This window comes from Myotis davidii, unplaced genomic scaffold (assembly GCF_000327345.1).
Source record: "Myotis davidii unplaced genomic scaffold, ASM32734v1 scaffold279, whole genome shotgun sequence".
NCBI lineage: Eukaryota > Metazoa > Chordata > Mammalia > Chiroptera > Vespertilionidae > Myotis > Myotis davidii.
In genome coordinates this window covers 250,347-272,792 of record NW_006291009.1, presented here as the reverse complement: position 1 = coordinate 272,792, position 22,446 = coordinate 250,347, and the positions used below count along the sequence as shown (strand labels likewise).

General features: G+C 42.7%; 1 protein-coding gene across 1 annotated transcript in view; it reads left to right on the top strand.

The window, feature by feature from the left end:
* Positions 1-22,446, top strand: part of ATXN1 (ataxin 1) — a 403,348-nt gene that overhangs the window by 246,605 nt on the left and 134,297 nt on the right. Inside the window, exon 6 of the mRNA XM_006764076.2 lies at positions 12,407-12,533. The gene's annotated coding sequence lies outside the window, so the exon portion shown is untranslated. The remainder of the gene's footprint in view (positions 1-12,406; positions 12,534-22,446) is intronic.

The window sequence follows — 22,446 nt, the reverse complement described above, 5'->3', positions numbered from 1 at the left end:
ATGCAAAAGCAGACCACAACAAGATAACACTTCTTACCTATTGCAATGGTCACATTAATTTAAAAATAGGAAAATTATAAGTTTTGTCAAAAATGTGGAGAAATTGGAATCCTCATAAACTGCAGTAAAGTGGTGTGGCCACTATGGAAAGTAATTTGGCAGTTCCTCAAAAATTACATAGAATTACTGTATGACCCAGAAATTCCACTCCTAGGTATATAACCAAGAGAACTGACAACAAGCATTCAAACAAAAACATTTTCATAGCAGCATTCTGCACACAAGCCAACAAGTGAGAACAACACAAATGTCCGTCCACTGGTGAATAGATAAACACAGTGTGGTGTATGTATACAATGGAGTATTATTCAGCCAAAAAAAGGAATGAAGTACTAATACATGTTACAACATGAATGAATCTGAAAAAATTGTGCTAAGTCAGTGATTTTCAACTTTTTTCATCTCAGTGCACACAGAAACTAATTACTAAAATTCTTTGGCACACCAAAAAATACCTTTTTTTGCCAATCTGACAAAAAAGGTATAGTTTTGATTGATTTACCAAAAAAAAAATCATAGTAATTACCAACACTTTTTGCTCCAAAGTGACTTTAAAAAAAAAATCAGGTGCCTATATTTGTATATAAGGATTTCTGATACCAAGAATTAACCAATCAGACACAACCTTATTATGCAACTTTATTATATGACCTGTATACAGGGTGGGGGAAAATAGGCTTACAGTTGTGAGTATTCCAGTTAATAAAGCTATTGTAATAATTATAACCTGCACGTCTTTTTTCATATGAACAACTATAAACCTACATTTGCCCAACCCTGTATTTATGGTTCAAGAGAAGACACCAGATGGCTATTGTTGTCTTGCTGTTGTTGTTTATTTTATTTGACAGTCTAAGGGAAAAGAGGTCAGTGCCCCTGACCAAATCTTCAAGTATTGCATTTTTAAAAAATTCTTGCAGCCGGGCACACCGGTTGAAAATTGTTGTGCTAAGTGAAAGAAGCCAGTCACCAAAGACCACATATTATATGATTCATTTCCTTTATGGGTAACGTCCAGAACAAGTAAATCCATAGAGACAGAACACAGATGAGTGGTTGCCAGGGTCTGAGAGGAGGAGGGAATGGAGAGTGGCTATGGGGTATCTTTTGGGATGCTGAAAATCTTTTAGAATGAGTTAATGGTGATGGTTGTACAACATTGTGTATGTACTAAGAACCACTGATTGTACACTTTAAAAATGATTACAATGGTGACTTTTATGTCATGTGAATTTTACCTTAATTAAAAAAAATATTTCTCTGACCCTATCTCTCATTCTCTGCTAGTGGTCTTACACCAGTCGCTTAGCCATTGCTGGAGGGTCTTGTTCCATCAGCTATCCTTTGTAGTAATTCCACTCTCATTATATACTTTTTTCCCTCCAATGTCATGCTTCTGCAGTCTTCTACACTCGTCTTCCATTCATCACTCCCCAGGCTTTGGTCCCCAACAGAGCCCATGGCAACATGGCAGACATGAAAAGCCTCCATCTACAGATTTCTCACCAGACTAGGAAAGCTCTGCATTTTAACCAAACAGAAGCTCAGGTGCCTCCTGCTTACCCGAAGGGCCTTTTTGAAATTAGAAATGGGTTTCCAGTGTGGTCCTGCTACACAGCTGGACACATCCACCACAGCATCACCAGGGAATGTTAATTTTGGGAACAGGTGGAAGAACTCTCCTAGCTTTCCTGACAGGCACAGGGGATTCCTTCAAACCCAGTAGAGTGAAAGTCACACGTACAAAAATGTAAATTTGTGTGAGATGTAAGGCTGCTACTTGCAGAGCTTAAGTGCTTTTAATTCTGGGTAATAGATAGTGCTGATGGCTTTGGAGATTGATCTCTGAGCCGACCGAGGGCTCCAAAAGTAGAAGGAAGCTATATTCATCATTGTCTTAATTTTCTTTTTTTCCCTCTTTTCTTTTTTTTTATTTCTGCAGGGGTCAGCAGAAATCAGATTTTTTTTTCTTTTCTTTTTAGATCAGTGTTAGTGTGATTATGATGATCCTGAAAGACCTGTATGGGGAGAATGCTGCAGTCTGAATTAAAAATAGCACTTTATGTCCTCCCACGCGCAGCACTTGAGGGTTCTGAATGCCTTTTATAAATGCAGACTTTCTGCCTGGCTACATAAAAGAAGCTGTCACTTCATTTCCATAACGAAGTCATTCCCCGGAGAATTCCATTGTTTTAGCAATAGAATTTTTGTAAAAGGCCTCTTATTTTGCCTGAAAAATGTAACAAAAATGAACTTTTGAGAGCTTATTCGACAAAACAATTAAGGAGCTAGAAATTTTCTTTCTTGATTTATTGGGAGTTGTGTGAGAATCTTCTGTACCATGATGTTAGTATAAGCCCCCCCAAACCTGGTAGGTGCAGGGGGAGGGGAGAGCACCTGTTATTCTTTCTTCTGATAAAAATGGGGGTAGGCCTTTCCCTGAGAAGGGGCATTCTAGAGCCTGGTGATAAACAGGTGGTGCTAATTCTAAAGAGTCTTAAATATTTATCTTGAAAGAGATGTAGGAAACTTTTAGAATGCTCAGTCTGTAAATAAACTCCTTGGGATTTTTAATGAAACATGATCAATCATCAGTGTTTTAAATATTGGGACCATATCTTGCTGGGATCCCTTTGCTCAGAAAATTCTAGTTGCTACTCCCCTTTACTTGAGTTTACAGCATTGTAGCAAGTGGAGTGGTGTTTCCTTATACACTGTTACTTGTGACTGGCTCAAGTAGGCATACGTGCATGTGCTTGTTTTCAGCACCCCTTCCTTCTCCCCCCCCTGCCCCCCCCGCCGGGCCCCTGCCCATTCACACAGTGATCTTTGCTCCAAATAGGGTACCAAATCTTCCACTCCACATTCATAGAACACGAATCATTGTATTTCTTGGTACTTCCCCAGCACCAAGTAACCCACATCAAAGTATACCTGTCCTTGGTGTTTCGACAAGTAATCCCTGGACTTAATGCCAAGTGGCATTTCTCTTACATGCTGTTCACAGCTGAGACCATTGGAATCTCACTTTTAAGCTAGAATAGTTTCATTAAGCCTCCTCCCAAAGGAGAGAAGTTTTCCATAGTGCCTTTGTCTTGAAATGTTCTTTTTTTCCGACTCCATCAGAAAGTTGTAATATTTAAACAAGGAGGCAGCTGTCTGGATTAGTATCAAAAAAAAGGTGTTAAAATATAGAGTTGCTATATACTTTTGGCTTTTAATTTAATAAAACAGACAAAAAGAAGACACACGAGCTTGAGTAATGATACTATAACTTATAAAGTATGATTAGAGAGAGGTCCTATTGTAGCTACACTTTCACGTAGTTATATTTATTTTCCTTTTTTTAGACCTTCTCTTTTTAATATATATTTTTATTGATTTCAGAGAAGGGAGAGGGAGATAGAAACATCAATGAGGAGAGGGAATCATTGATCGGCTGCCTCCTGCACATCCCCTACTGGGGATTGAGCCAGCAACCTGGGCATGTGCCCTGAGTGGGAATCGAACCATGACTTCCTGGTTCATAGATCGATGCTCAACCACTTAGCCACACCTGTCGGGCCATAGTTATATTTCATTAAATAAAAAAGTACTGAGGCTTTAGCTTTCGGTGGTTGCTTCCAGAGTTCTGGATACCATTGGCGATTTCTCTTACTACTATTTATCCAGAAGGATGGTCTGGGGGTGGGGGAATACTATCTGGTCTTTTTTTACTTTGACTCACCTTTTGGGAATTTGTGAAGTGAGGCCAAATAAAATACTTGACAATACTATCCTATAACTAAAATGATGGCAAAAGAGAATGAGAGGAAAATATTTAAGTTTCTTAGGATTTCTACTAATTTTACTTTTTAAAGGAGAGCAAATAGAGCAGAAACAGAAGGAAATTTAAAGTCAGGAGACTCCTTGCAGTGGTTCCGCTGGGACCTTAACAGCTCATGATGAACAAATGCTTTATAACAATGACCCCACGCAGCACAGGCGGTCCTTCCCCTTCCTTCCAGGCACTTCTTTAACACGCGAACAAACCACTGCCCTTCTGGAGCAGCGTGGACAAAACTCCGCTCCAGGAAGAAGGTGTTGATGACTCCAGCTGCCTGATGGGCCCTAACCCTGGGCATGTGTGGTGGCCAGGGTCTTGATCCACATTCCTGGTAGGCGTCAGCAACCCACTTGGGATCAGGGTATTAAACAAATAAGGCCAGGAAAGAATTGTCAACAAGAAACACATGTAAAAATCTTAATTTCCTGAAGATGTCATTCTTCGGCTATTCAGTGCAGATAAGGTATTTCTTAATGTGAGTTTTCATCTTATTCCTGATGATATTGCTTAGCAAACTTCGCTGTCTACCAGTAAGGAGATGGAACATGCATACAAGTGTAGACACCTGCCAAGTCTAAATATGTGTGGCTAAAGCCTTGCCTTTATGTGATAAGCTGTGCTAATCATAGGAACAGTGGCATGGATCCACAGGAGGTGTAACTTTTAAAAAGTTTGATCATAGTATTTTTGAGCATATTTATCTCTTTGATTATGTGTTGTTTAGGCAGATACTAATTTTAAGTTTTGTTTGTTTTGTTTTATTTTGATCATTATTTTTTTTATCTAAACATGAACCAGCTAACATCAGTAGAAAATGTTCCCAATGCATGCTTGATACCCAAGGAATGCCAATTTGGAAAAATATTTTACAATAGCTAAAGCACAGAAATTGTGGAGAGCGGGCCACAGTGTTTGGACAGGTTCAAGCCTCGGACTAATGAGAGGGCACAGTCCTCTCATGGTCAAGTGTATGTCCCAGCTTGGAGGGAAAAGCCCTCCCAGCACAATTATAGCCGGCAGCTATAGTTGTAAGCTTGAACCTATGGTCCAAACACGTGGTCTCACATGCCTGAGTGATGTGGGCTTGATAGAGTTCAGGTGCATGTAATTGAGTAGGCTCAAAACCCACGAGAATGTTGTAAACATCTTGACCATGCCCTTACTTTACCTTGTGGAATCCGGCTATAAAATAAAGATATGGCACTATCACTAGCTCTCCACCAGAGAGGCTCTCCATCAGAGAGGACAGCGTCCCACCCAGACCCAGCTTTCATTCTCTTGTCTGTCATTTCTCAATTTACCGCCCCCTCTCAGGGTCACTGAACCAGGCTGAGCTGGTGCAGCACATAACGTGCCCAGTGTAGGGCTGAGTATACCATGGCTGTGCTGGCAGGCCACAAGAAATCATTGAATGTTGATTGACCAGAGACTGCATGATAGGAATGAGTAAATTGTATTTTTCAGAATACCTTAGGTTTGGGCTCTGTCTCACCCTTCACCTCCCTCCGGTTCTCCTGGAAATCCGATTAAATGCTTCTACTCTCAGGAAAGTTCTGCATTGCCCTTGCCTTCCCTGTGGAAGGAAGAGGGGGGTTTCAGTTTCCATGACTGACATACAGGCTCCTTTGTGAGTAGGGCAGGGTCGGGCTGTGCACCCTGCAGGGCTGAGCTGCTCATCCAGAGGAAGCATTTGTGAACTCTGCCAATCCCAGTAGCCCTGGCTGCTTCTCCTCAGAAAGAAAATACAGAGTTGGAAAAACCGGCTCTTGCAGAGTATTTCATTGATCGACTGAGCAGTTTCCATCTTGGCTTATGTAATGGTTTTTCTCCAAGTCACCAGGGAGGGACTCTCCTATTTTATAACCACAGAGTACAAAGGTCAAGGACATGTCAGAGTGAAAGTCAAATGCCGGATTATCAGTCATTTAATCAAACAGTATTTATCAAGGGGTTACCGTTAGCAAAAGCACCGTGAGGCTTACAAAACAGACACAAAACCCTGTCTTCACAGTTTACTAGTGGCTGCCTGGGGAAATGGTGCCTATTTTAGGATAAGGAATAAAATGATTAGTATCTTAAGGAAAAGGAATAAAAACTATAGGAACTCACAAAAGTATTTCTGATTGAGAAAGTTGTTTGTAGCATAGGAGGATGGAGGAAAGAAGGTGGAAAAGGTAGAACTTGTACAGGTCTTGGTAGGTATGGCTTGAATTTTAACATGTGGAATAGAAATGTGAGCATTCAGAGATGAAGAGAGAGGTTGAGTTTAGCTGGTACAACATGCATGAGGGGAGAATTAGGAGATGAAGTTGGGAAACCATGTTGGGGCCAGATTGTGAAGGTCTTAAACATCAGATTTTAGAAGATTTTCAGCAAGCTGTAGGAACCAGCACCACAGTATGGCATGGGAAAGTTGAATTATATAATCTGCTTTAGGAAGTCTGGTCCAGGAAAGATGACTCAGATGGTTTGGAGGAAGAATAGTGAAGGCAAGGAGACCAATGAGCAGGCTGCTGTTCGAGGAGTAGATCTGACCCAGCATGGCGGTGAGGGAATAGAGTGCAGGCTTGTGAGGACTTGACAACTGATGGATGCGAGGGAGAGAGAAGACAATGACGCTGTTAGCATGAATTAGAAATAAAAGAGGAAGACTGATTTTAGGAGGAAAAAAGATGAGAAGTTTTGAAGTAGACATATTTATTTATACTGCATATATCCAGCAGCTTGTGAGGGGAGATGATGGGCCCAGGATACAGATTAAGAACTATATGCAATAAAAGGAAATTGTCATAGAAAGAGAAGAGGGAGCACTGAGCATGGAACCTTGGGGAATACATACTGTAGGGGTAGAGAAGGAACAGGATGGGACGAAAGCCGAGGAACTAGCAGCAAAGTGATGTAAGGAACTCCACAATAGTACCATCTCCGAGAAACCAGGAGTATTAGAATATTTTGGTGCAAGAGACAGAACTCAAAGTGATTTAAGCAAAAAAAAAACAAACAAAACACAAAAAATGGAATTCATTGTGTCCTATATGTATTAGTTTTCTATTGTTGCAGAACAAATTACCATAAATTTAGCCACTTAAGACAATATCCATGTTATTCTCACAGTTTCTGCAGGTCAGAAGTCTAGCCACAGCTTAGCTGGATTCTCCACTCAGGGTTTCATAACGCTGAAATCCAAGTGTTGGCTGGACTGCATTCTCCTCTGGAGCGCACATGCTTATTGGCAGATTTATTTCCTTGTGATTGTAGGACTGAGGCCCCTGTTCTGTTGCTGACTGTGAGCGAGGCACCACTCTCAGCTCCTGCTCTCTCCAGGTCCTTGCCACATGATGTTGCTCCCTCCCCCCATATAGCCCTCTCATGCTTTGAATCTGAGTCCTGGAAAAACCTGTCTCCCCGAAGGCTCACCTGATCAGTCACTAACCTCATCCTGAGTAATCTCTCTCTTTCAAGGTCAGTCGATTTAGAAGCTTAATTTCATCTGCAAAATCCCTTCATAGCAGCAACAACCAGATTCGAGTTTGATTGAATAACTAGGAGAAGGTGTGTGTGTGTGCACTTGCGGGCAGGGCAGTGTGGGGGCCACATGAGCGTTTTGCCAGGGATAAATCTAACATTTGGCATGGCTGGATCCACAGGACGTCACTGTTGTCAGGACTCAGTCCTTCTGTCTTGCAGCTTTGCTCCCTACTGAAGAGCTTCATTATCATTTGGGTTTTTCTCACCAGGTGGTAAGAATGGCTCTGTGTAGACCATGCTTTCATGGCTTCCCTAGGACAGGGTGCATTATTTCCTCAGGTCAGCCAGTCCAAGAGGCTTTGATTTGCATGGCAATGGCCACCTGCCTACCCCTAACACAGTCATCATGGCCAGAGGGATGTGTATTCTGATTCTCTAGACCTACTGTGTTAAATGTTGTAAAAGAAGTCAGGTAAAAAAGAGCCTCTGCATTTAGAAGGCAGGAAACCATCTGAAGGAAAGAGAAGGAGGTGTACTTAAAAAAACAAAAGGAGTGGCCCTATCCGGTTTGGCTCAGTGGATAGAGCGTCGGCCTGTGGACTCAAGGTTCCCGGGTTTGATTCCCATCAAGGGCATGTACCTTGGTTGCGGGCACATATCCAGTAGGGAGTGTGCAGGAAGCAGCTGATTGATGTTTCTCTCTCATCAATGTTTCTAACTCTCTATCTCTCTCCCTTCCTCTCTGTAAAAAATCAATAAAATATATTTTGGGGGGAAAAAAGAAACAACAACAACAAAAGAAAACACACACACAAAAGGGGTGGAAGTCAAACTCCAAGAGTTTAAGATGTGCCTGGGAAAATACCAACCTTGGGATTATACAACACGTTAACATGTTTGTTGGTGAACAGGAGAAAGGTGACAGCCATAAGGGAATGTTACCAGGATAGGGGGAAGGTCTTTCAGGAATAACAATGGCTGATACCTTTGTAAGGAGTTTCTAGTAAAGGAAAAAGATGGAAGGAGAGACAGAGGGCTGCATTGACCCTGAAAGGACCTGAAGCCAGTAGGAAGAGAATAGACTAAGACTCCAGGCTGAAAACCACCAGAAGTTTCCCCAGATTATAAAGTGTGTGAGCCTTTTGGTTTTTGGTCATCTGTCACCTCTTTGGAATAGACAGGTAAGAGTCCTTCCAATGTAGCCCTCCTCCGAGAGTGATTGAATATACTCAGAAGACCCTTAGCTTCTGTCTGGCTATCTATCCACGAAGACTTGCCCTTAGAGCAGGGGTTCTCCAAGTATTGTCCCTGGACCAGCAGCATCAGCACCACCTGGGAACTGGTTAGAAACCCCCCACCTACTGAGTCAGAAATTCTGGGGATGGGACCCAGCAACACGGTTGAACAAGACCTCCAGGTTTTTCTGATGGTGGTTGAGGTTTAAGAAGCACTTCATTCATCTCCCCTCCACACACAAGGGTTTCCTTAATAATGGCTTTTGAAAAACTGCAAGGATCAAAGATATAGGTTCCCAGTGACCTGGGGTGCGGTGTGGGTTGTAAATCTTCAAAGGAGATGGCAACTGTTCAAAAGCCACCCGCCACTAAAAATACAATGGACCGGAAGAACAGAGGAGGAGAGCTGAGTTATAACTTAATTGTTCTCCAGTGTATGGAGGACTTTCATTTGGATGGTAGGCATCGTAGGAGCTGCAGTCCCTGGAGGCCAGAGAAAAATGAGAAGGGCTTAGATTATAGCTAGAGAGCAGTGGTTCCTTTGGAGTACAGCTCAAGTCGTAGAACAGGTTTTGGAAATGGATCATTTAATTTAAATTCAGGCTCTTCTAACAGACACTCTGAGGAGGCTGCAAAAGAAGGGCATGGCAAGCTTTCTTTCACCAAGGAGCTTAAAAGCTTTTCAAGCCTTCAAGACTTAAATAAATCCAGTGGAATATAAACAGACAATATAACTGAACGCGGAATTGAAAAGGACTTGGGTTAAAATGTGTGATAGAGACTGTAAGTGCTGTGGGCAGTCAGGGGAAGGAGAAATTGGCAGGCTGTCATTTGCTCCTCTCGCCAGGAAGAAGCTGTCAGCCAGGCAGAATTTCCCAGGGCTGCTAGGGGGACTGGTGGACAACTCAGGTTCAAGAAGTCCTTTTCCTTGCCCTCCCTTTTCTTTCCAAGTTTTCTAGTTTGTCAAAGCTACTGAGTCAAAGCGAGGGTTTGTATTTCAAGACTGAACTTGGAGTGTTTTATTATTTTTGGTTTTATGAGAAACTTGTAGGAGAAATTACATTTTATCCTGGGTATCTTAAATGGAAAGAGATGCAGATAAAAGTTTGGCTTATTTGTTTCAAATAGATTTTCAAACTTACTCCATCAACGGGGAGTACATGAATAAGCCTGTCTGAGGAAGCCTTTGTTTCGTAGGATGAGGAAAGCAAATAACTGATTTTCCTTAGTGGAAGAATTAAATTGTACCAGATCTGGGACATAGGGAACAATTTTATTTCTTTGCAAAGTATTACTCACATGGATAACCAAGCCACAAACCAAGACACAAAGTTTCTAAAACACTCTTTTTTAAAAATAAATTTTGATTTTTTTCCAATTACAGTTGACCTATAATATATTAGGTAGGTGGATATAAATGCAATTTAACTGCATGAGAGAAATAAAAAAAAATTGTTAATCAGAGGAAGCCAGCAAATTTGAAACCTAATGCAAAGTACTAAGATTTTTTTTTCTGACATTTACATGTGATGGGATCTGTTTTTAGCTCTTTTTGGAGAGGGTTTTCTGAACTCCAGCTGTGGCATGCAGGTGTTAGCAGAGAGCTTCTTTTTCTTGTGATGATGGGGTGAGTGAGATGCATTAGGCGGCCAGAGTGGACCTCTGCTGTCATATCAGATTTAATACCTGCACTTATGGGGTTCCTCTCCAGGAAACCACTAAGTGTGCGCTGCTCTGATGGGCCTGGCAGTCAGGAAGAAGAATCAGCTTTTTTATAAAAAAATAAAATTGAAATACAATTGACATGTAACATTATGTTAGTTTCAGCTGTACAACAACGATTCTATATGTCTGTATATTGCAAAGCAATCACCACAATAACCCTAGCTAATAATATAAAATCTATTGCTTAATTCTTGATTTTAATCAAGGAGACCCAGTTGAAGTGGCCAGGAAAAATCAAGAGGACATAGAACTCAGTTGTTCATCTCTGGATGACATCCCCTAAGGACAGGCTGTTTTCTCTCCCGGGAAACCCATGCCTGGCTAACTTCCTCTCATCGTTCACTTCTCTGCTTAAACATCACTTTTGTGAGAAAAGCCTTTTGAGCCCCTCCTTTCAAATGGGGTACCTACCCCATTATGAATTCAAATGGCAGTGCTTATTTTTCCTTCACAATACCTGTTCAGTGTTCACATTTTATACATAAACTAAAAAGAGTGGGCTAGGGTTCTTTAATGGCGTCCCTGTGAGGCAAGGAGCTCCTTAAAGGCATGGTTCTTGTCTGATTTGCTCACCACTGAAATATAGAGCCTGGTGGATATGCTAAGCACCAAGTAAAACTTTGGCATGAGTGAGTTAATTCATAAGCAAGCACTTTGTGAGCTGTGTTCACTATAAAAGCATGGGTAATTATATCGGCAGCAGGCACCTCCTTTCTCTCTTCTGTCCTAATTTCTTTCTCTCCAGTTTTTAGTTCTTTATTTTGAGGTAGCATTTGTCAGTGTTTTACCAATTCCACATCTAAGGTTTGACATCATTCATTGTTGTCTCTTTTTTTTTGAGATAAGGGACCACTTTTTTCTCTCAAAAATATTACACCCACAATGCTAATGCTGCAACTCCCGCCTTTACTCAGCGTGTGCTCATGACTTTGAAAGGCCCTTGGGGGTGACTTACTTGGGAAGCAAACAGGATCCCAGCGCAGCACTTAAATCTGTTTTCTGTTGTCCCCAACGCCACTGATGTATGTTCCTTTACCTCAAGTATGATCCTCAAGGATTCCCAAGTCAAAATAACTCGATAATATTGGCCCAGGAAAGGCTATTTCTGGCTCTGTCTTCAAGAAGGGAAAAATTTTAAAAATCCAGGTGTGGAAAATATTAATGATCAAAATATGAATAGGTCTTTTCTTTAAAAGCAACAAACACGAATGATCCAGTCCTTCCCCCACAGGTCCTCTGTGCACCACAACTGTGTCTAAGTGTTATCCTTGGTGGGCGGAAATGGCAGACGGCCAAGTGGAAAATTTCACAGTCCCGCAAACCTCCAGTGCACTAAATACTGCAAACCAGCCACCCCAGGGAGTTCTGTGGCTGGACCGAGTCATGATGCGCCTGCACATGCCTCTCACCACCTTCCACTCCCCTTTCCTCTTCCTTTCCTGCCCCAGGCCCTCAGTTTCTTTCTCCCTGGGATTCCAGACCTCTCCTTCCCCAGCCCCTTCCTGGAAGGAGGAATCAGCCTGGTCGCCCTGGCTGAGGTTTAGAAGTTTGAGGGCCCCAGGGACTGTCAGTTGTTGGTGGCTGGCCAATGCTGGCTTTTATATTCTGGCTCAGAGCTCTGTAACAGGCTTATGACCACTGACAATGCTTTGTGTTTATATGGTGCCTTTCTTCTAAGAAACTGTGAGTGCTTTGCAAGAGTGATCTTATTGATCTTCCCAACCACCCAGTGAGGTATGAAAATGGCAAAAGGTCCCAGCTCCCTCCTTTCTGCAGAGAGTAAAACCAAGGGCCTATTTTGAGGCTGTGTTGCAAGTTTGCATCTCAGCTGGGATTGCCTCTGAAGTCTCCCAGAGCTGGCTTCAAGCTCATGGGGGGCAGGGAGGAGCAGGGCGAAAGGTTGGCCGTGGCATGCTGCTGTGTCTCCTGGGGCAAGAGCAAAACTATTGAATTTCTTTTTCACAAAGAGGTAGTGGAGAATGGTCTTTGGCGAATGATCAATTAGTCTAATTGATTGTGAACTTCATTTGTTGGGATAAAGAATGACTTGATGGTGCATTGACCTTTCTCTTCTGTTCTATTCCCTTGCTAGGTTTTCCTCACGTCTCTGTGAAAGAGGAAAGAACACGCCTGAGCCCAGGAGCACTCCAGCTTCTCGTGGGAAGTCTCCATGGTGAAGGAAGGCTGGGGCTCCCAGTGAACCGTGCACAGTGAATGTTGTAAGTTAACAGGAGCAGCATCTGCAGCAGCTTGCCTTGCAAGGAGTCGTGAATCATTGGATGTGGCTGAGCCAGGCCAATGAAGGGGTGTTCATATTAGTGCTAGGTGATCATCCAATTTTTTTTTTTTAAGGGAGAGGTTCTGTTTTCATTTGCTGCAAACTTGCCTTTCTCCCAGCTTCTATGAAGCACTGCTCACTTTCTCCTTCAGGAAAAAAGCGTGGGATACAGTGATTCTTTCATTGTAGGATTGCCCTTGCTTCTGGTGCAGTTCAGTGGTATCAAACTTAAACAGCCTCGCCGTTCTTTTAGGTTGATGGGTAAGGCTCACATTCTCTGGGCTAAGAATTAGCCACCGGAATTGCCACCAGCAGTGATTTTTATTGGTGTGTAGTGTTTGATTGGAATGAATTTTTTTGGTTTTCAAAAATCTGAGGTTTGCAAGTATAGTTAGTTGTTTTAGGTGCTTCTCTTGCTGAAACTTGGCTGGTTGACTGGTTTTTATGGGGCTTCTGGGTTGGGACTTTGAGATTAGTCAGGTAGGTCCTGCAGGTCAGCGGCTGGTCACCTTCCGTGAGGCATTTGAGGACCAAGTAATTGAAGAAACAGTACCCGGTGGCTTCAAAGGGCTTACCCGCCAAGTCACTTAGGGGTTGGGCCAGCTCTGCTTTCTGGAGATTTTACCACAGAGCTAGACCATGTCCCCAAAAGTTTAGAAGAGGTTGTTGTTGTTGGTTTAGTGTATATTTTTATTGATTTCAGAGAGGAAAGGACAGGGAGAGCGAGATAGAAACATCAATGATGAGAGAGAATTATTGATCGGCTGCCTCAGGCACACCCCACACTGGAGATTGAGCCCACAACGTGGGCAAGTACCCTGGCCAGGAATCGAACCATGACCTCCTGGTTCATAGGTCGACACTCAAGCACTGAGCCATGCCAACTGGGCAGCTTAGAAGAGTTTTGACCAGGAAAGAATACAGCTCCAGGAAGCCCAGGATGGCCTAGGAACATACTACCTTCACAGTTTAGAAAGTGAAGAGCCAGCTGTGACTAGGGTCTTATACATATGTCTATAAATATATACATGCTTAATGCAATATATACTTTATACACACACTTAATATATACTATATATTTGTATGTGTTATCCTATCTAATAATAGAAAAAGATGGTAATTGACCATACCTTCGCTATGCCTCCCATTGGCTAATCAGCGTGATGTACAAATTAGCCGCCAACAAAGATGGCGTCTAATTTGCATACTGCAGGCAAGGCGGGACAGCACAAGCTGCCATCGGGGCCCCATGTGCAGCCCCGTCCCCAGCCAGGACCCCTGTGTGCTGCCTAAGCCCTGCGCCGCCTAAACCCCGCCCCGCAGCCAGGACCCCCGTGTGCCGCCTAAGCCTTGCTGCCAGCCAGGACCCATGGTGATCTGAGAGCAGGAAAGTGCTGCCCACAGGCAGCAACCAGCAGGGTCTGCCCCTGGATCACCGTGGCAATCCAGTGATCGGTGAGCAGAAAAGTGCAGTCTGCAGGCAGCACCCAGGAGGGCCTGCTCCTGGGTCACCATGGCGATCCCAGAGCAGGAAAGTGCAGAGGGCAGGCAGCCCCCAGGTGGGCCTCCTCCTGGGTCATCATGGCGATCACAGAGCAGGAAAGTGCAGAGGGCAGGCAGCCCCCAGGTGGGCCTCCTCCTAGGTCATCATGGCGATCACAGAGCAGGAAAGTGGGAGGGCAGGCAGCCCCCAGGTGGGCCTGCTCCTGGGTCACCATGGCGATCCCAGAGCAGGAAAGTGCAGAGGGCAGGCAGCCCCCAGGTGGGCCTCCTCCTGGGTCATCATGGCGATCCCAGAGCAGGAAAGTGCAGCGGCAGGCAGCACCCAGGAGGGCCTGCCCCCGGGCCTCCGTGCTGATCCGGTGATCTGTGAGCAGGAAAGTGCGGCCTGCAGGTAGCACCCCACCCTGGCCACAGCTCAAGGGAGAGTTCAACATGCAGTGGAGGCCAGGAGCCTGAGAGATCAAAATAGAGGGGTGCCTGCTCTAAGCCTCCACAGTGTGTCTGGGTGGGCGCGCCCCCCGCAGACACACACACACACACACACACACACACACACACACACACACACGGGATGCCTGCTCCGAGTCTCTGCTGCCAGACTGTGGCCATCAGTAGAACATCCACTGAGGGCTGCCGGACTGTGAGAGGGGCAGGCTGGGCTGAGGGAACCCCATCCCCCAGTGTACGAATTTTGTGCACTGGGCCTCTAGAGTGTATACATAAATACATATACTTGTTTTTATGTGTGTACACACACATATGTGTAAATATATATATATATTTTTTTTAAGTTTTCAGCTTAATAACACAGGAAACTTTTCCAGGTGCTTATTACCTATATTTTTTCCAGTTTCATAAAATATTTTGAGAAGCAAGGTTTAGTAATATGAGGGCATATATCAGGGAGAAAAAGCTTTAACATTGAAGAGAAAAATTTCCACTGAATTTTTTTATTTCATGGTTTTCTAAATATTTTCTATTAAAGTGTGCATATTTATCTATATACATGGCTTAAATAGTGTATTAAGGTAAATTTATTACATTGGAAGTCTCCCAGTGTGTCATAGTGAACAGACTATGAGTGATGCTGGTGTTTTAATGTGTTTCCATTTTGTACGTATGAGCACCTTGGTTCTAGTGGAAAGTACACAACTCCTGGAATCAATTGATCTGAATCCTGTTCCCCATCCTATTGTCAAGGACAACTAAGTTTGCAACCTTGGGCAAGTCACTGACCCCATGAAGTGGTATGTTGTGAGTTTGTAACTTGCTCCAGGCTACTGCTTATGGATCAGTTGGCATCTTGGTTTGGGACCCCCGTATGAGGCACTTTAATACTTAATCAAAAGTATCTCTTATTGTGAAAGTGTCCTTTGCTATTATGGAATAATCTGGGGCTTGTGAGATCTGGGAGCTGCAATATCAGTGTGTTTTACTGGAAATTGTTTTCTCAATCAGGTAGCTATTAGAATGTACTTCCGGAAATGGTTTTAAAGCATTTTCATCCTAGGAAACAAGTGTCTTATGAAAAAGTGGTTTAGGTTTCCGATTACATTGTAATGAGCACTGCAGTTACTATAATCAATCTAACCTTTTTTTTTTTTAATCTTGTGGGTTTTTGTTTAAACCATTGCTTTGAACTGCTCATGTGATACCATGTCAAGCCTCAAACAGTAAGTGAGGTTTTCAAAGGCGTTCTGAACATAAACTTTTAGGTAGTCAATGATTTGGCACAGTTTTAATGCACTGCTGTTTTTAAAATGTTGAGCACAGTGTTTTGGTGAAGAAAAAGAATTATTATTTCTGTCTTTACCATGATACCCTTTCCACCAGGCCCTCCCAGGCACCACGGGGCCATTCAAAGGTGTTCACTAGAGTGCTTTCTAAGAATATAGTTGTAGTCAGTTACATTTAGGAACCACACCCATGGGTCTGCGTGAAAATTAAATATGAGCCACTTTTGAAATTAACTTCTTTTTTGTCCACCTTCATACTCAAACATTTACTTACTTTGTAAATGTTTGAGCTGGTGATCCATATTTCTTTCCTGGGCTTCCCTGCTTCCTTAAATAGGACTTCTCAAGTTACCTTTTCAAAGTAGCCCTCCCTGACCTGTATAAAATAGCATCCACCCCATCTCTATCCTCTAGCCCAGCGGATCTCAACCTGTGGGTTGCAACCCCTTTGGCGGTTGAACGACCCTTTCACAGGGGTCGCCTAAGACCATCCTGCATATCAGATATTTACATTACAATTCATAACAGCAGCAACATTACAGTTATGAAGTAGCAACGAAAATAATTTTATGGTTGGGTCACAAATTGAGGAACTATATTTAAAGGGCCAAAAGGTTGAGAACCACTGCTAGCCTATCTTACTTTTTTAAACACCTTACATATTATATATTTATTTTTAATCATCCATTTCCGTAACCTCCATGAAAGCAAAAATCATGTTTTATTATTATTATTAATTTTCTGGTGAATCTATAAGACCTAGAGGGCTGGATGGCCCACAGTGTGCACTCAGTTGATATTTGAGTGACTGTCCCAGAACAAAGTAAATATGTGGGCCTGAGCCATCAGTGCAGGAACATAAACAAAATTCTGATGAGTAGTGGGTAGTGGGGAGAGACTAGGCTATTTTCTTAAATTCTTAGAAGTAGATGGTAAATGTCTATGATGTATTTAAGTAAATGTGCGAAAGGAAACAACATGCTTTTAAAAAGGCTTTATAGAACTAGCAATAGAGTTTGGGGATTTTCTGATACTTTTTTTTGTTTTAATTCTGCACTGTGTGTGTTTCCTCTGCTTTTCCATGTGAGTGGCTTGCTTTATTGCTCATTTGTGAGCAGCCCGCTCTGGCGTGTTGTGGAAGGTGGTGGTTTGCCTCTTATAATCACATCGTTTTATGACCCTTTATGTTTATGTTGCTTCCCAAAGTAGAAACCAGTCTTGAAGTGCTCAGTCTGCTTAGAAACTCACCGCTTACTGAATAGCATCGTTTTCATGTTGTGTACTTTTGGGTGACACATACTTGGAAATGAGGAACGTATGCCCACGCAAATTAAGTTCATCTCACCTCCGTGTGGTGTGCAAGGGAAGTTCACAAACGTTAAGGAGGCATCAATCTACGTTGCTTTTGCAGACCACAATAGTAAAGGTTTCTTGAATTTGGTGTGTTTATCGACGCCCTTTTCAGAGTAACTGCTCTGAGCACAGGAGTTACATATTCCTAGGAAGAAATGGAAAGACTAAAATAAACACCTGTGTGCCTATTTGCACAGTATTATGCTGTCTTCAGAAGCTTTGAAAAGATGGAAGCTGATTTCTAATCTCCAGAGTAAGGGAATTACATGTACCCCCTCTAATCAGAGTGATTGGGGAATATCCCTGTGTCTGTCGATTTATACCTTTTATATTTGCCATCTTTGATGCCAGATCGTCTGGCACTAACATAAAAAAAAAAAATCTGAGGTAGAGAATGGTTCAGGGGAGAAGGGGAGATTTTACTGTTTGATAAATAAAGAAAAATGGTGTCCTTTTCTTTCAGCCCTTGCTCATAATGGGCTTGCAAATTGGCCTGCATATTGTTGTGTCTCTGACTGAGCACATCCCACACAAGTTTTTGTGTAGCTTCAAGTCCTCTAGGGTTTTCTGTCTCACCCATTTCTTTCTGTTTCTCAAACCTTTTCCAGTTGCTTCTTATTGATAGCCTCGCTCATCCCTGGCCATTGCCCCTTTGGCGGGGCCTTTGCACGAGCTGCTACTTCTGAAAGTTGATGTCAGAGCGAGTCCTGAGTTGGCTTGCAAGTCTAGCACATCCCAGGCACACCCTTTCCCCTCGGTGCCATCATCCCTAACCTCTCAGCACCTTCTCTCAGCGTCTCAGAGAGGAGAAGGGACACACAGAACACAGGCAGCCAGGAAGGAACAGTGTTCATGTATCTTCTACAATATTCGTGTTTTGGGGGGTAAAAGTGGGGCGGGAAGAAAGCATCAACAGTCTGGTCAGACTGTTCTCTATCTGAACAGTGCTGAGGTGAAAAGGTTTTGTGTTCTGTTTAATTTTGCAATTCACTAAAAAAAAAATAATATTTATCAAAAGGCTGTTTGTGTCAAGTTTGCTAACGTCTGATAGGGATCCAGTGATGAGTCATCTGCATGTACCCTCCTCTGAGACCCTAACCGACCTCCTGGGGAGTCCATACCTCAGGGGCTCTGGCAGGACAATGGGGATGGTTCCGCAGGGGTGGGTTTTCAGGGAAGGCTGCAAGGATTGCTGAGCAGCTCAGGCCTTGAAGCAGAGGTAGGATTTCAACCCGATATGTGTGTGCTTTGAGACAGCAGAGGGAGAGAAGACAAAACTAGTCTTTTATTTAACTGCTTCTGCAACTGAGAAGATGAGAGCTCAGAGTCAAAAACGTCTTTCCATCAGAAATGACCACAGACTAAGACATAGATTGGGGGTTTGTAGCTCCTGGAACCACTCTTGCTTAGGGTTCCTATATATTTATCTTCAAAAGCTGAAGAAAGAACTTTGGCCACTTAAAGAAATGATGCCTCTCCACCCTAATAAGTATAATGTTTTCAACTTGAACTATGGACAGAAACCACACCCAAAACTAAAACTGTATTTCTCAAGTGGTGTATTTCTGAAGTGCTTGCCATTCCAGAGCCACTGCTTGTAAGAAGGAAGGTCAAGGATGACTGGATGGCAGTGCTGCCTCCGAACAAAGGAATTAGGCCTCTAAAATCCTTCCAAAGAGAGAGAAAATTCCCACACCCTCAACACCTCAGAGGCTGGTCGGCTCCATCACCTTTGTTAAAATGTTACTGATGTACTAATATGTCATTTTTCACAAAGTATGTCATACCATAGGATTTGAAATACTTTCACCATTCTTTAAAAGATTTTTCTCTCTTTCTCTTGCTTTCTTACAGAATAGTGAGGTGCAAATAGGAACTAAATAACGTTTTGTCTTAAAGCCAAAATAAAATCTGTTGATTCTGACCTACAAATAAATTGTTCCTTGGGACTAATGTAAAAAGACAAATAGAAACTTTGAAGGCCAGAAGGGAGTGGCAAGAAATATTCAAAGTGATGAGCAGCAAGGACCTACAACCAAGATTACTCTACCCAGCAAAGCTCTCATTGTTAGATAAAGAGCTTCACAGGCAAGAAAATGCTAACGGAGTTCATCACCAGGAAGGCCGACTCTTGCACAAATTTTGTGCATCAGCCTTCTAGTATGAACAATAAAATGGCAATAAATACATACCTATCAACAACTGAATCTAAAAGCCAAAATAAATGAACAAGAAATTTAATGAACAAAATAAACTGGTGAATAAAATAGAATCAGAAGCATGGAACAGACTGATGAATCTCAGAGGGGAGGCAGGGTGGGTGTGAAGAAATTAACCAGAGATCTTACCTATGGACACAGACAGTCTGGGGCTGAAGGTCTGGGTTGGGGTAGGAACTAGGTGGAGGGGGACCATATGGGGAGGAAGGGGGATATCTGTAATACTCTCAACAATAAAGATTTAAAATATTTCTTAAAAAGACAAATAGATAATTTTTTTAATGTTATGAAATAATCAGAAAAATCATTTAACCACTTCCCCAAAATATATTTATATTAAATTTCAAATGGTAGCTATATAATAAATCATGCTAGGTGGAATCTTAAATTGAAAGAATTAATGCATCTTGTATTTGTCCTGAGGATTATGTTAACCTTTTGCAGACACATGAATAAGTATGTTACATGATTCAGGAAAAGTAATTTTCAACAAGTATAAAGTGCTTTTTAGGAGAGATAGTAAAATTAGCTGTTTGTAACCAATGTTGAAGAAAGTTAGTTTTTCAACCATGTTTTTCTACTTCTGCTTTTGATCTGAAACAATATCCTTAAGTAGAATACCCCCAAATGGAAATACTAATGGGATACTAATGGCAATTTTCTTTAGAATCTTTTATTTCCAGAACGCTGGCAAGTTCTTGTCATCATGCTCCTTGGACTCTTATCCTCTTCTTCCACCCATAAATCCCACTTCCTTCCCCAAGTTTGATCACACAGTGTCTGTGACACCTCCCTTCCAGCTCCCAGTGACTGGCACTGGGGTAGGACCTGCCCACTGTGCCTGCAGAATTCGCTGGTTAGGACCCCTGCATGGTACAGGGCTGGCTTATGTCTTTCATCCTCCTGGGCATTGCAATATTGTGCTTTGCACATCTAGAAATGAAAACACGCTTGCTCAAATCGTTGTATAAAATTTTTGTTAGGTTACTCTTTATTTCTTGTTTTCTTTGCACACCTTTGTAGCTTTCATAGAATTGAAAAACTGTAATTTCTCCAGGGTTAAAATCCAAGGCTTCTAGGAGTTGCTACCCCATCATAAGCATTGTAAAACTCACCCTGCAGAACAAAGAACTGGGCAGGGGTTACTCCCTTTCTCTACCATGGCAAGCCCTAGTTTCTGAGGCTCCTTTGCCTTTTCTTCTTTGTTCTCCAAGAGGAGGCTTGATGAGATTAGGGTGCTATTTGTTCAGAAAGGGGACAGTCATTGCCTATCCAAGCAGATCCCCCTCCCCGCCCTCCCGTTCCCTTTAGCAACCTCAATTTACCTGTTTCTGGTTCTCCTGCTTCTGTCATGAACAACCTCCCTTTCCCCACTTTCAGGAGGTTAATAACTTAAACATACAAATGTCAGTTGGTTCCTGCACATCTACCAGCTCCATAATTCAGAACAGAGCCAGTCAGCCCTTATCTTAGCAAGTTTCTTGCCCCTCTTTTGCCACCAGTACATCAAGCCCAAGTGTAATTTAAAGGATAGTATGGCAAGGCAAGAGCTGTCCGCTAGGTAATGTTAGTCAGTCACTCCCCTTCAGCAGAGCAGATTAGCTGCCAATCGGTATCTTGTTGCTGTCATCGGAGTTTGCAGTCCTGGTTCCCAACTCTGCTGGCGATCTATTTCTGTGCCCCAGCAATGATGCCAGTTGTCCTAGCAACCGGCTGGCCGATACTTCCCTAAAGGCAAGCGAGGAAGTGGCAGTGGGCCTCCAGAGGTTAGAAGAGAGTTGGCAGTCACCTTGCTCAAAGAGGATTTTCCATTTCCTTCATTTGGGCAGGCCTCCAGAAAGAATGCCAGTATCATGGGAGTGTCACTTACTAAGGATCGTGGGCCACATGGTCGCCCTAGTACAGATAGCATCCTCTGGAGAATAACGAACTGATGAATGGATAGTCCAGGCAGAAAGTGGGGTCTGCTGGGCCAGGATGTTAGGCGATCTCAGAACATTAGATGGTATCAGTTTTTCTTGTGAATCGAGTTAATGTCCCGGTGGTTTATCAGAATTGGCATTCAGAGTTGGGGATACGGGTAGCTATTTGGGAGGCATCAGAGGTCAAGAAGGGGAAGATGAAGGGAAACACCACTACAGTCGATCTTGGCTCCTTTTACTGTTGACAGGTTTGGCTGGAAATCAGTCCAGTGTAACTAGAGCTTTCTTATTGGGCTCTAGTAATTTATCCATGTGCCCAGCATTGAAAAGGAACACCATTCACCTTGTCCTCTTCTGTTTAATTATTCTCCTTTTCCTTTTATGTCAAATTGAATTGGCACTAAATGACATTTCCCCTTCTTTCTGATTTGGATCCAAAAGAACATATTAGAAGTCCTGAGGACTATATCTTAGTCCCTAACCTAGTTGGCCTTGCCTAGATTAAGTCTAATTTGGGGCAGTCACTTGACATTGGCTGTCTTGGGGAATTTATTCCATAGCCACTTTATTGTGGAAGCCACTAGCTAGTGACTTTGGCATTTTCTTCTAGTATTTCTGTCTGTGTTAGCATGGTGCTGCCAAGATATTTTTTAAAAAGAAGGATCTAACCTGCAAACCTTGTTGGGAGATGGGGAGCAAGAGAATCTGATGACTGGAATGTCCCCAGGACATTTGAAACCCACAAATGGCATAAAATATTATTAGTCCCTTAAGTTTCTTTACTAAAAGGACTTTTGTTCCCTCAAAGATTTATTATTATTTGCTCCACTGATTGACCACACTTAGCTGAAATAATTGCATGTAACTGTGTCTTCATGGTGGGTCATCCAGTTAGGGCAGCCGTGGGCAAACTACGGCGGATCCGGCCCGTTTGAAATGAATAAAACTAAAAAAAAAAAGACCATACCCTCTTATGTAATGATGTTTACTTTGAATTTATATTAGTTCACACAAGCACTCCATCCATGCTTTTGTTCCGGCCCTCTGGTCCAGTTTAAGAACCCATTGTGGCCCTCGAGTCAAAAAGTTTGCCCACCCCTGGAAGGGCATGTGGGAGGGTG